At 38.7% G+C, this 12,512-nt stretch overlaps 1 protein-coding gene across 1 annotated transcript in view; it reads left to right on the top strand.

Annotated features, from left to right (window-relative positions):
* DAW1 (dynein assembly factor with WD repeats 1) overlaps nucleotides 1-12,512 on the top strand; it is a 312,498-nt gene that overhangs the window by 203,927 nt on the left and 96,059 nt on the right. The window contains exon 15 of the mRNA XM_054074522.1: nucleotides 6,402-6,537. The gene's annotated coding sequence lies outside the window, so the exon portion shown is untranslated. The remainder of the gene's footprint in view (nucleotides 1-6,401; nucleotides 6,538-12,512) is intronic.

A 12,512-nucleotide genomic window follows, 5' to 3' on the forward strand; every position in this document is an offset into this window, starting at 1 on the left:
AGCTATCATTTTCTTAGTTCTTCTTACTTTTCACCCAGGTGGTTTGTTTAGCTGCTGTGACAAACATTTTTAATTTATTTTTCTTAAGAAATATGATTTATATTTTTTCCTCAGAAGTCACTGCTAATTTTAGATCTGTGTTTGATTCCTTTTTTTTTTTTTTTTGTGTCTATATCAGTTGTCTCCCAGCTTAGAGGTGACATTTCCGGAATTATGTTAATATATCTGGGTTTTCTCAAATCCACCACGGACAGTTTTCCTTTTTCAGCTTGATGGACAAATTGCCTTCATATCTGCTGACCTGGCAGAATTGAACTCAGCTCATCAAGCATTTTGGGACCATGTTATTGCGGCTCCACCTTATGGCAGATCAGAGCAGAGTGGCAATGGCATAGGTTCAGAGGATTCACGACAGGGGGAAGAACTAAGGTTGACAGTTGATATGAGGAAATGCCCTTTTTGATAATCATAATGCTTATTTCTGTAAGGATATGAGTGCAGTGCACTTACTCTTGTAAATAAAGCAGAGAAGAATACAGGAACTTAAATCTTTTAATCCTTTTATGGAGTGGACTGTTCACCATACCTTATTCTAAAATCCCTTCCTTTCTTGGGAAGGGATTCTTATTTACCAGAGTAGATTATAAACCAGCATAAAGTATTTGTTACTGAGGAGGAAGTAGCATTTAATTTAATTTCCGTTTAAAACTACAATGATTTGGCATAATTTATGAGAACAGATTGGTAGGAAGCTTGAGGGGACTGCTTTAATTATTGAGTAGAACTCAGAGGCACGGTGTGTGTATGCACACGTGTGGGGCTGTGTATATACTTATTTCCAAAAAAAAAAAGCAGGTTACTTCCTGAATTTAACTGAGCTTTGGATTTTGCTTTGATTGGTTTTAAAGATTTCATGGATCAAAGTTTTTGATGTTTGCTGCAAGTAAATAACAATATTTAGGTCACAGATAATATAGGAGGGCTGTTAGACTGTCCTAAATGCCAGAAGACTTCCTGTCATAATGACAGCAGATCCACTGGCACTTGCTTTGATGCATTCCTCGTGTGACAGCTGATGACAGGAAAGCTGAGAACGAGAAGTATCCTGCATTCCCAGGCTGTTTGCATCTCTTGCCTGTGGATTTCTGTACCTCAGCTAACACAGAGTTTATAAAGTGCTTCTGAAAATAATAATTTTTGATTCAAAAAGAAGATGGGTATGAAATTCATCAGCTGATTTTGACCCAAATTCTGCTTAGTCGTGTTGCACGTGAGCTTGCAAAAATAGTATTTTCAATAATCAGTGATAAATGTCATAATCTCACCTGGACTGGTAGCCATCGGTGGGGCAAATTCTCCACATAGCTGTACTAAAAGGTAGAAGTTAGATTGATGCAGTTACTTGAAAGAAGCAGTGGTAAACACCCTTGCTTTTACAGAAAGCAATTTTGCTTACTGCCCTAAGCTCTGCGAAAAAAATAGGAGTATTTACAATAATGCCCTCTTAACAGCATCTTACATAATAATGATTTATTTGGCCTGAACATCACTGTGAAAACAATTAAAAAAAGCCCATTTTAAAAATAATTTGCAATCTATGGAGGATAGGAACGAGGTCTATATCATCACATTAGACATAGAAATGAAGGATGACAAAGATTCCAAAGCATAATAGTCATAGCTGGGTATTTTTTGCATCATTGCTTCCATGTTGGGTTCTTATTGAAGTTAAATCTCTGAGCTTTCTGAGATTTTTTAGGCAATTACCTTTAATGTTAATATCTGTAACTTTTTATGGGCTCAAAGTGTCTGTTTCTCCATTTTTCATCTACACCAGCTCTAGATGGACATACACTAACCAAAACTGCAGTGTGAGTAGCCCAAGGTGGCAAGGAGCTTTGCAGTATTCCTGAAAGCTATGTGCCAGGGATACAGATCTAAGAATAAAGCCGTCAAACAAATGGATAATGGCATAGAAAACTAATTCCTTCTTGAAACAGTGACAATTTCTTTTATTTTCTTGTATTTCATTCATGTTTTCTGCTCCTTTTATTGAGACTCATTTCTAGAAGATAGATTTCCCTGGGATTTTTGTGAAGTGTGAATGAGATTAAACTTCTCTCAAATTCTGAGGTTAAATATAAACAAGATAATGAAAATTGGTTTTAAAAGTTGATGGTTGAATTCTGCCTTCAGATTCCTGCATGAGGCTCCTGGGACCCTCTCTGGAAGTGGTACAAATGTGACTGTCTTCAGAAATAGTTTTGTCTTTTCTGTACATGTTCTATGAGCATCTGCCTGACTTTATATACTTCATAGTGAAGTACAGGACAAGGTTTGGTTCAAGTGAAAGGGCTTGTTATCAAAATATTCCCAGCTCCAGCTAAGAAAATATAATGATATTTATTGCTTTTCTTAAAAGCCTTAATTTAATTTTTACTAGCTATTAACATTTTTCTGGGTTTTTTGGTTATTTTGATATAGTGTTATCTAAGAATGATGCCCACTGAAAATTATTTACTGTAAGGTAGGTAGCCATTGTGAGCCTTCTGACAAGTGCATTAAAGTGCTCCCTTGTTTTCAGTCTCTCCACTCCCTCCTCCTTCCCCTTTTCTGTTTACTTCTATTAAATGAATTAAATAAATTGCTTAAAGATGCTGTAAGTTGCTGTAACATGCTCTATATTGGCCCTCGTTTAATCGGTGGGTCAGACCAGGTCAGATCTATATTGTGCTATGATTCTGTGATTTCACATGGACGATGTTCCTAATATCCCATTTTACTACACAAATGATTAAATTATGTTTGATTTAATTTACTACAATCTGTTAGTTTGGTTTACTCTGGTAAAAACCCACGACATGCAAATATGATGTCCAGTCTAGCCTCGAGAAGTCCATAAGAACAGGTGCTATAAGGCATTAATGTTTATGATATGGTTTAGAAAAGAGATCAGCAGTCAAAATCTTTCTGGAACCCAATATAGGGCAGAAAAACAATTACACAACAAAAGATTTCCACTAATAATAATTCAAACTGGAAAGAGCTGAGCCTGGTCTCTTGCTTATCATCCAGTTTGCTATTTGTTCAGATAAGGCGTGCCATTTATTCAGTGCTTAGAGTAAATTGAAAAGGTTGAAGTGAATCTAGTCCTAACTAATTCTTGTTCTTTGTCTATTAGAGGAGCTCTCCTATGCTTTCTAAATTGGAAAATCTTTTCCTTAGAATGATTCTGCAAGAGATTCTCTAAGAGTGAGGAAAGGCCAGTTAAGTTGTTTTAATGCTGATGCTGATAAGACAGTTTATCTGGTGCACTGTGAATGACTTTTTGTGAACACATAACCAGTGAGTTTCTGCTTAAGCACCTTCTCATATTCGGAGTTGGTGCTTTTAGGAGGGAATATCTCAGATGTGAAAGCCAGCTCTGTATTCATGCATTTGAATAGTTGGCCTAGTTTTCAGTATCGCTGTTCAACTTCATTATTTTTGGAGGATAAATGTCCTCAATTCAACAGAAAATATTATGTGTCTCAAAGTTGCATCCAGGTCTGATAAATTTCTCATGGAAAAGCATGTCTTGGGAAGCTTTTTTTCCTTTAGGCAGAAGCAAGCAAATATAATGATCTTTAAAACATAGGCTTCTGGACTACCTATGATCAAGCCCATTGTGGGAGTCAAGGAGGGCCTGCAAGTGACTAGGCACTCATTAGGAGATGTTGGTACTCATCCAACTGTTCCTGAAGTGCTGAAGCACATACTCCACTGGAGCTGGCTCCTGGGACCGAGAGAGATTTGCCAAAAGCCTGGAAACAGCTGACCAAATTGTATTGCAGACAATTCAGAGAGCTTTACAGCTGGTAGGGGTATTATATTTGCAGAAGACCAGTGCAGAACATCTGTTTTATGTTTCTTTCTTTGCTAATGAAATAACACTGTGACGAAATGCGTGCTGTGTCTGCAAATGGAAACACTATATATGTGGCTTGGTTTGCTCACCTGACAATCTTTTACTTCTATAAATGGACATAGTTTCAGCTTTAAAGTCTTTTTTTTTTTTTTTTTTACATTAACATACAGCACCAACAGCAACTAAAGAAGTGTAATATCCATGGAAGCCTCATATGTATCTTTTCAGAATGGCAGTTTCTCTTAAATACAGAAGCAGATGCCATTTTTTTAAAAGGTGGTGGATATGGAAGGTATCAGAGTAGATTCACATCCAATTGCATAGATATAGCATGCTTAATAATTTCCTCATCTTCTTATTCCAGCATGTTGGTATAATTACAGCACTGTGTCTTCAGTAGTGTTGTTATACAGTGTTTTCTTGGAGCAAATTGTTTGCCATCAGTTTCTTCTTATTTGTGCTGTAATACTGTTCTTTTGCTTTGAGATTAATTAATTTTTTTCTTGGGACCTGGATATAAAATATTCTTCTGGAATGGAAAAATGAAGATACAGCACACGGGTATAAGAATCACCAAATGCTTTAATGCGTTTTCTTAACGCTTCCATTTGACAAGAGGAAAATGGTGCAGTCCAAGTTGTTTAAATTTTTCTCTGTTTTCCTCCCCAAGGTTAGAGTCATCCCTTATACAGAGGTTAAGGCTCACTTTAATGATCTGAAATTTGAAAGTGCTCTGAGGGTTATGCAGTAATATATAAGCTTCATTTAATATTATATAAATAATAAGGGTGAGAGAAAAAATATATTCCATAGCTGTTAAGAGATTGGAATATGTGTCTCTTGTGACTTTTAGTTGATATTTTTGGCAGTCTCCTGTGTCTTGTTTTCCTGCAGCTTCTGAGTCAGTAGGGATTTGCACCGGCTATTGAAAAAAGCATATTTATATCCTTCAGTCCTAGCTGGCCATAGACACTGTGACAGTTTCCTAACAAAAGGAGTAACCTCCTTTCTAGTTTGCATTTGGTTCTCGGTACTGGGAAGTACTGTTTGATCTCTCCAGTCCAGAGCATGTGGTCCTTTTTAACAGTCCTGCATTACACGGACAAGAGTGCTGCTCGCTAAGAATATAACGAGCGCTGTAGGAGGTGAGAGTGACTTTATTTGTACTCTTTTTTCCTGTCATTCATTTTTATGTCACTCTAATGTTAGACCAGTGGCAACTAGGCCATTTTCAAATCCTTGCTTCTCTCAGTGTTAATCAGGATATTCAGTGTCTGCACAGAAGTTTAAGAGTGAATACAGGTAAGGTCTTAATCCGTTTTCTTAAACCACTGATCAGGAGTTCTTCCAAGAGGTTGTAGCATGCTGGAGAAGCAATGTCCTGGATAATATCTAGTTTCCTGGTGGTGGGAACTGATATTTTAAATGCAAATCGGTCAGAAATCAGTAAAAATATCTCCTAGAAATGGAGGAAAATCCCACTTGATACTAACTTGTTATCCAGGAAAGTTGAAAGTGAGAGGAGATCCTTTATGTTCATTTCTCTTTATTTCTTAAAGAAAGCAGTGTAAGTTAATGCTACAACTGTCTCAGCAACCAAATCTAGAATGTCATCAAGACTACACACCCAAGCCATACGCAGAAGGAAACAACACACAACACCCAGGGAGGGACCTGTGGTGCCAGAGCAGCAGTTAATGGCAGTTGTGCTCTCTTCGTTGCTACCCCAGCATCCAGCACATGGAAGCCTGGAGTGTGCTTGTTCTTTGCTGGACAGAAGTGAACGTTTAGGTTAAAAGCAAAATGAATAGGAGTTACGAAGACCTGCCAGGTGGAAATATGAAATTATGGATCTTACCAAGACAGCTGTCTGTTGCACAGAGGGACAACAAGTTGTCTGTGAGTAACAGAGCCAGATATCATCCCAGGATACTTAGAATATTTTTAATGTGATAGGTCCTCCCTTTTCTTATATTGTTGTTGTCAGCAGGAAATTGGTGCATAGAGTATAGGATAAGATGCTTAATGCCTTTAACCCACATACTTGTAGTTATTTCTCTAACTTACTAAAGGTTTTGGATACCAGTTTAAAGGTATTCCACACTCTAGAGTGAGAAGACTGATGAGCTGAACACTTTCTAAAAATTAAATGGGCTTTAAGAGCTCCATTCTTCTAGAATAAGGATTGATTATTCAGAAAAGCCTGCCTGTGTCTCAATTTCTCGTAAGATGCTCTTGCTATGAAATATTTGATAACTGTATCCATCCATTAATGAAGTGTGATTTCTGGCTGAGAGTCTTTTGCTGCAAGAGTCTAGGATATTATTTTAGCTTATCCTTAAAAGCCACTGTTGGTATAGAGGTTTGCCCTGTCTGTTGTCGTTTTGACTATTCTTACCTGAGGGTGCCCTAAAGCAAACAGGTGATAAACTGTAAGTCCAGCAGGAACAGGACACATCTGAGAGGTGTTGAAGCTGTGGTGTCTGCTTTGCAGGTGCAACAGAGGATTCACTTTCCACTTGACAACTTCCAGCATCCTCCTTTCTTAGGATACAACTGCTACTGTGGTGTATTATATTCAACATCGTGGATTCTCATGAGAGAACACATATCTGCAGTCATAGAACAAGGTAAAACAAATCGTGTCACAGTATTTGCCAGACTTAAGCTTTTTATCTAGCACATCTTCCTGTGATGCACTACTACTCCCTTTCCAGTTTTCCAGAAAGTCTCATAGAAAGAGATCTTGAAATGAATGAAAGAGAAACCAGTCACAAACATGCTCTTGATGTTTCTGCTTTGTAGTTCCTAGATGCTTGTCTAGCTTTCAAATTCCCTATGAAAAGAATAATCAATCTTTTCTATAGGCAACATTTTTGCTATTAATCATTCATTGGAATTCAGGGATCTTCACTCAGAATTTTAAATGTGGTGTCTAGCCGTATTGCCAGGGATATAAAACAAGCATTCAATAAGATTGGAAGATCAGACTGGCCTGATTTATTCTGTTATTTTAGGGTTTTTTTTTTTTCAGTTACAGCTTGCTGTGGAAGCTCTGGTAGCCTGCCAGATAGGTTTTCTTTAGATATATTTGATATCATATAAACAATATACATATAGCTGGTAGAAATGCTAAATACAAGTGAGGGGAAAAGTTGTTTTAAAGATCTTTATGGAGTTATCTTTGGAGTTTGCAGCTCACAGCTGCTTCTTTATGAGTAGTTTTATATTGCTATGATTCAGAAATTCAGAGTTTTATTGTGTATGAGCCTTGAAAATCCAAATTTCTTTAAGAACATATTGCACTGTGAGCTTAAGAAGATGTTTAAAAGCTGTCTACAAGGATCCTTCTCAAAGTGCAGAAGTTTCACATCTCAAATGTAATCCCAGCCCTTTCTTCCAAGAAAGCTATCACCTTTCTTAGAAAATGTTGCCATAGTGTAGTCATATAAGGTATAAGCGAAATAAAGTTCTGGATAGAGACAATATCCTGTATTATTTGCTGTTAGAAAAATAAAGACTAGCTTTTTAACACACTAATTCTTTCCTTAGTACCAAAACCACCAGTGAAATGTCTTTTATGCAACAAACTTGCTGTTTCCAAAGGTCATCAATTGTAATGTGTTTGCCTCTCTTCTGATGAACAGTTTATTCAGTAAGTAATCCAGTTTATACTTTCCTCCCGAGATTTTTGGACAATAATGATAAATTTGGTGTTCCAAAAATATAAAATGCAATTCTGGGCAAGCTGTAAGTTGGCTGGTGATACAAGAGGTCAAAATCAAGCACTTAGTAGCCAGAGGATGGCAGAAAAGGCCCGTGTCTAGCAAGGACCAGATGAAGGGTGCCAGACGGGCAACATGATCAGAGCAAGCGGGTGGCTAAGGAGGCAGGAGAGCCACACCTGACAAGTCAACGGATGTACAGGGCAGCTGCTATACAAGTTTGATGTGACATTTCGCTGGCTACAGCATTTTGTGGTAATAGGACCGTGATTAAGACTCAGCACCCAGGGTGGGGCAAAGGTTTCCAATTTGAACAAAGGTGCAGCCAGCAGAAGAAATAACAATGGCAGTCTGTGTTGTTGTCGGTGACCTTTTATGAGATCCTCATCAGTCTTTATCCTTTTCTGCTGCGGCCTCTCAGAACAATAAATATTACCTATCGTTAGGGAGGTGAGATCTCTGCTGTACTTTCCATTTCTCAGTGTAAATCACTGTAAAGAGAGATTGTTTAGAAAAGGATCTCCTTCTACTTCCTTGATGTTTTTAGAAGCCTTTACCTCAGAGTACCCTCAACCTGTCCATTCATGTGTTATGTCGTCCCCATTGCATTGATTTTAATCCTTGCCAGTATTCTGGTTTTCAGCGCACCAGCAGCAGTTTACTAGGTATCTTTTCAGAATTTCTGTACTAGGGCTTCTTCTGACAGCCCCAAATAGTTGAGCCATAGCTGTGCTCTGAAAGCACTTCTTCTATGCTGACTAAATGCAATAGGCTTCGTTAAAATGTGTAAGCATCTCCTCACCATCTCCAAATGCTGGAGAAGAATTTACTGAACGTAGTGCACAAGAGGCAAACTGGAGAAAATTGAAGGAGGTTGATTAACTAAAGAGTACCTGAAGAGCCTGCATAAGGTGATGGCCTTGGTTATGGAAAAGCTGCAGGATGGAATAGAAACGATTGTTTCTTAATGATTACATGATTCAGTATAAATACCTTTTCATGTGTATTTTTGATAAAAGGAAAACATACAGTTTTTAACTATAGTTTTTTGGTCTATTAGAATCATAACTATTCATAGGCTGGGCATATATAGAAAGCAATGAATCTAACAGTGCCTTTATCCTAGTATTTGTATCAGGTTATCTGAAAGCGGGCAGCAAAACGGATAATATGTTTAACTCCATTGTAATGAAGATAAATGGGACTTTTAGTTGTCTGGTAATGTACTTCACTTTTCTTCAACAAGACAATCAGAGATATATTCAGATAATCCGTTCTCATAGCTTCAATTCAACATGTTTTAATGCTATATTACTGACAGATTCTTTCTTGGTTTATCAGCCTTCGTTCACCAGTGCAAAACTTCTAACCTTTTGCATTCTGATTAAATTACTTTTAGTTTTGAGTATACACGGTATGCTAGAGCAGAGGAGCTTAGATGACTAGTAATATTACAAGAACTATTTATCTGTTAAGCAATGACAGTCTGATTTCCTTCAGTTGGAAGAGTTCTACCAGCATGTCAAAACGCCGCGTTTCCCAATGGGTTTTATTGGATGTGTGTTTCAAAGAGAATCTTTGAGATGAGTCACTCGTAGATTGTGCACCATTTATCCTTTATTAACTCATCTGGAATACCACAGTGAATAATAGGGATTTTCAGTAGTTTATGATATTGATATTCAGTTCAATGTGCAAAAAGCTTAATTGTTTTTAATTGAGCAGTAGTACAATAACCATTTCCTTTCAATTCAAAAGATCATTCTGGGCCAGAGGCAGCCAGAAATCCACAATGCTTTTTATGATTCATTTTCCTCTGTTTATTTCAGTTTTGACAGTTGGAGCCTTTCTCTGTTGACAGGCTCCAAAACAAACAATTTTTTTATGCTCCTGTGAATTACATTTCTGAACTCATGGAAGGCATACGGTTATGCCATGATGTCTACAAAACTAAGTAACTGGGGCAATGCTTTTTAACATGTAATTTCAAGGACATGCTGGTAAACCTTTACTTTGCACAGTCAAATAAGCTAGCAGAAAAAAATCAGTGCAAAGAGTGAAAAAACTGTATTGCCTATGTAACATTCTTAGGTAACAGCTAAATATTTTACAGCTCTTGTAGGACCACTAGCATAAAATACTGAGGAGCAGAAAATCAGAAGTTTTATTTCTTACAAGGCAGCATGTGCATCGAAGACAGGCAAATATTAATCCTGAAGTTGCTGTAAAACACAACTGAGTGCGAGGAAACAAAGTAAAGAGCTTTGCACTGAGACTTGCTAAAGGTGGAAGAGAACATTAGTCTTCAAAGTGAAATGTTTTGCAAGCTAGTCAGCCAGGAACAATATTAAATACCAGCACTAGGATCTTGGGTAAGCACACAGTTGGGCCAGTCCCACATGGAAACGCAGGCAAAGCAGAAGCAGCCGTGGTTCTTAGCGAATGTGCACAGGAAGCTCAAGAATTTTTGTGTGCTATAAGGTGTGCCTGGACACGGGCGTGTAATAACTACTCACTTCAATTGGCTGAAAGCTTTGCCTTTGTTCTGCTGTTCATTGCTACTGGAGCTGTTTTAAGCTGATTATATTGAACGTGCACTAGAGACCGTTTTCAGGGCACAAAGCCTGAAGAAAGGGAGTATAACCTGGAAGAAAGTCTGTGACCTGAGTTATGTCCATTTATATGCTCTCCCTTTTCCTGAGGGGTAGTTTCCCAGGCTAGATCTCAGTCCATCCCTATGCATAGCCCTGGAGACACAGACCTTCTCAGATATTGGCCTGTGGGACCCCTCCAGGATCCCACTATATTGCATATAGGTGTCACGCTTGTCTTGAGGCAGACTGTTTTAACAGGATTTTTTTCTGTTTTGGACACTATTCCTTTAATTTCTTTTTCTATCAGCCTTTGAAGAAGCTTCCCCTTTGTAATTGAGAATTATCCACTGTTCTTTACACACTGCTCCTAGAAACTAATTTTCTGTTTAGAGAAGTGCAATTGCTATCTGGTTTCAATCCGGCCATTGAGAGAGAAAAATGCATTAGTAAATTGCAGTGAAAGCTGTTTGGAAGAGTAATGCTGAATCAGTCACCACGTGCACAAAACATTCAGGAAAACTTCTCATTCTTTTTGTCACATCTGAGAGCTGACTTACTATTTTAATGCAATTACTCTTTTTTAAAGTTTGCTCAGATAATGAGGGCTGCTTCAATTTTATTGGGATATGAATGTTCCAGCACTTATATTTGCACTTTTGGAGTCAGGTCTGATTTGATGACTGCTTTGTTATGCTATTCAAGAGTTGTGCAGATCTGAACAGTAATTCATTTTACTTTCAACATGTGAGTCACTTAAGTTGAGCCCTTTCCTGTGAACAAGGAGGGGGTTTTTTTGTATTTGAAATTAGTTTTTAAGAAGATGCTAATGGAGCTGACAGCAGCGAAAAATATAAACTGTAAACAAACCATTCCTCACAGAAGGGGAAGATGGAGGTTGTTACCATGGACACAGGTGGTGCATAAGAGACAAGGTGGTTGCCTACAGAAATGCCTACAAAAATATTCAATCCTGTTCTTTAGCGCAGTATTGGGATGTCAGGTAGCTGAAGCAGGAGGAAAACACGAGGAAGCAGGAAGCAAAAGTAGTGCAGAAGAGGCATAAGGCTGTGGACAGAAATTTGTTTAGCTGGAGGTTGTCTGGGTGAAGACGTTGGTCTCCCCTTGGCTCCCTGCTGCTGGAGGCACAGGCTTTCATGGCAGCGTGCTATCTAGTAATCTTAAACAAAACTGTGGGTCTAATTCAGGTAAGCTGAATAAATTGTGTATATTGTTATACATTTTATACTATTACACTAATTGCTGCTGGTTGCTTTGCCTGCAAGGCACTGGGGAGGGAGTGTGCAGCTGGTCACCTGAGGAAAGCTGGTGACCTGTCACGGGTGACCAGTCTCTGGTCAGCAGGACAGAATGGTCACAGGCAGCAATGTCTCATCTCATGCCAGGCTACAGCTTTAGACAACAGGGAAAAGGCTGAATCACTAATTGATACAAAATTATTAATCATGATTATTGTTGTAACAACCGAGAACCTGTCAGGAAGAGCTCCCTGCTCCGCTAGCCTCTGACTCAACCACACAAATAGACAATTTCTCCTGTAACCTGGAAGCCTCACAGAGAGCAGCAGTGGAGGCACGGGCATGCAGAATTGCAAGGAACTACCCATAGGATGTTATCTCTCATCTTTTTTTCAGAAAAGTGTAGGTGTCTGTAGAGAGCAATCTGAGTAATACACTTGAATAAGTGAGATAATGGGCTAGTCTATTTTAAGAGGGTAGTTTTCCTTGTGTTGATTATTGCACCTGCTTCTACTTTAATGAGGAGAACTTTGGATTTACAGGAAATCTAGGAGAGTTTGTTTTAAAATGAAAGTTACTATCTCCTCTTCTACTTCACTCTCATGGTAACCCACCTGGAATCCTGTGTCCTGTCCTGGAATCTCCAACATAAGGCGGATATGGAACTGTTAGAACTACTCTAGAGAAGGGCTACGAAGATGATCGGAGGGCTGGAGCACCTCTGCTGCGAGGACAGGCTGAGAGAGTTGGAGTTGTTCAGCCTGGAGAAAAGAAGGCTCTGGGGAAACCTTGGAACTGCTTCCATGGAGAGTGACTTTTTACAAGGATATGGAGTAACAGGATGAGGGGGAATGGCTTTAAATGGCTAGGGGGAATATTTAGATTAGACATTAGGAAGAAATTCTTCACAATGAGGGTGGTGAAGCACTGGCATAGGTTGCCCAAGGAGGTCCTGGGTGCCCTCTCCGTGGAGGTGTTCAAGGCCGGGTTGGATGGGGCCTTGGGCAGCCTGATCTGGTGAGAGTGTCCC

Source organism: Cuculus canorus, chromosome 9 (assembly GCF_017976375.1).
Source record: "Cuculus canorus isolate bCucCan1 chromosome 9, bCucCan1.pri, whole genome shotgun sequence".
Lineage (NCBI taxonomy): Eukaryota > Metazoa > Chordata > Aves > Cuculiformes > Cuculidae > Cuculus > Cuculus canorus.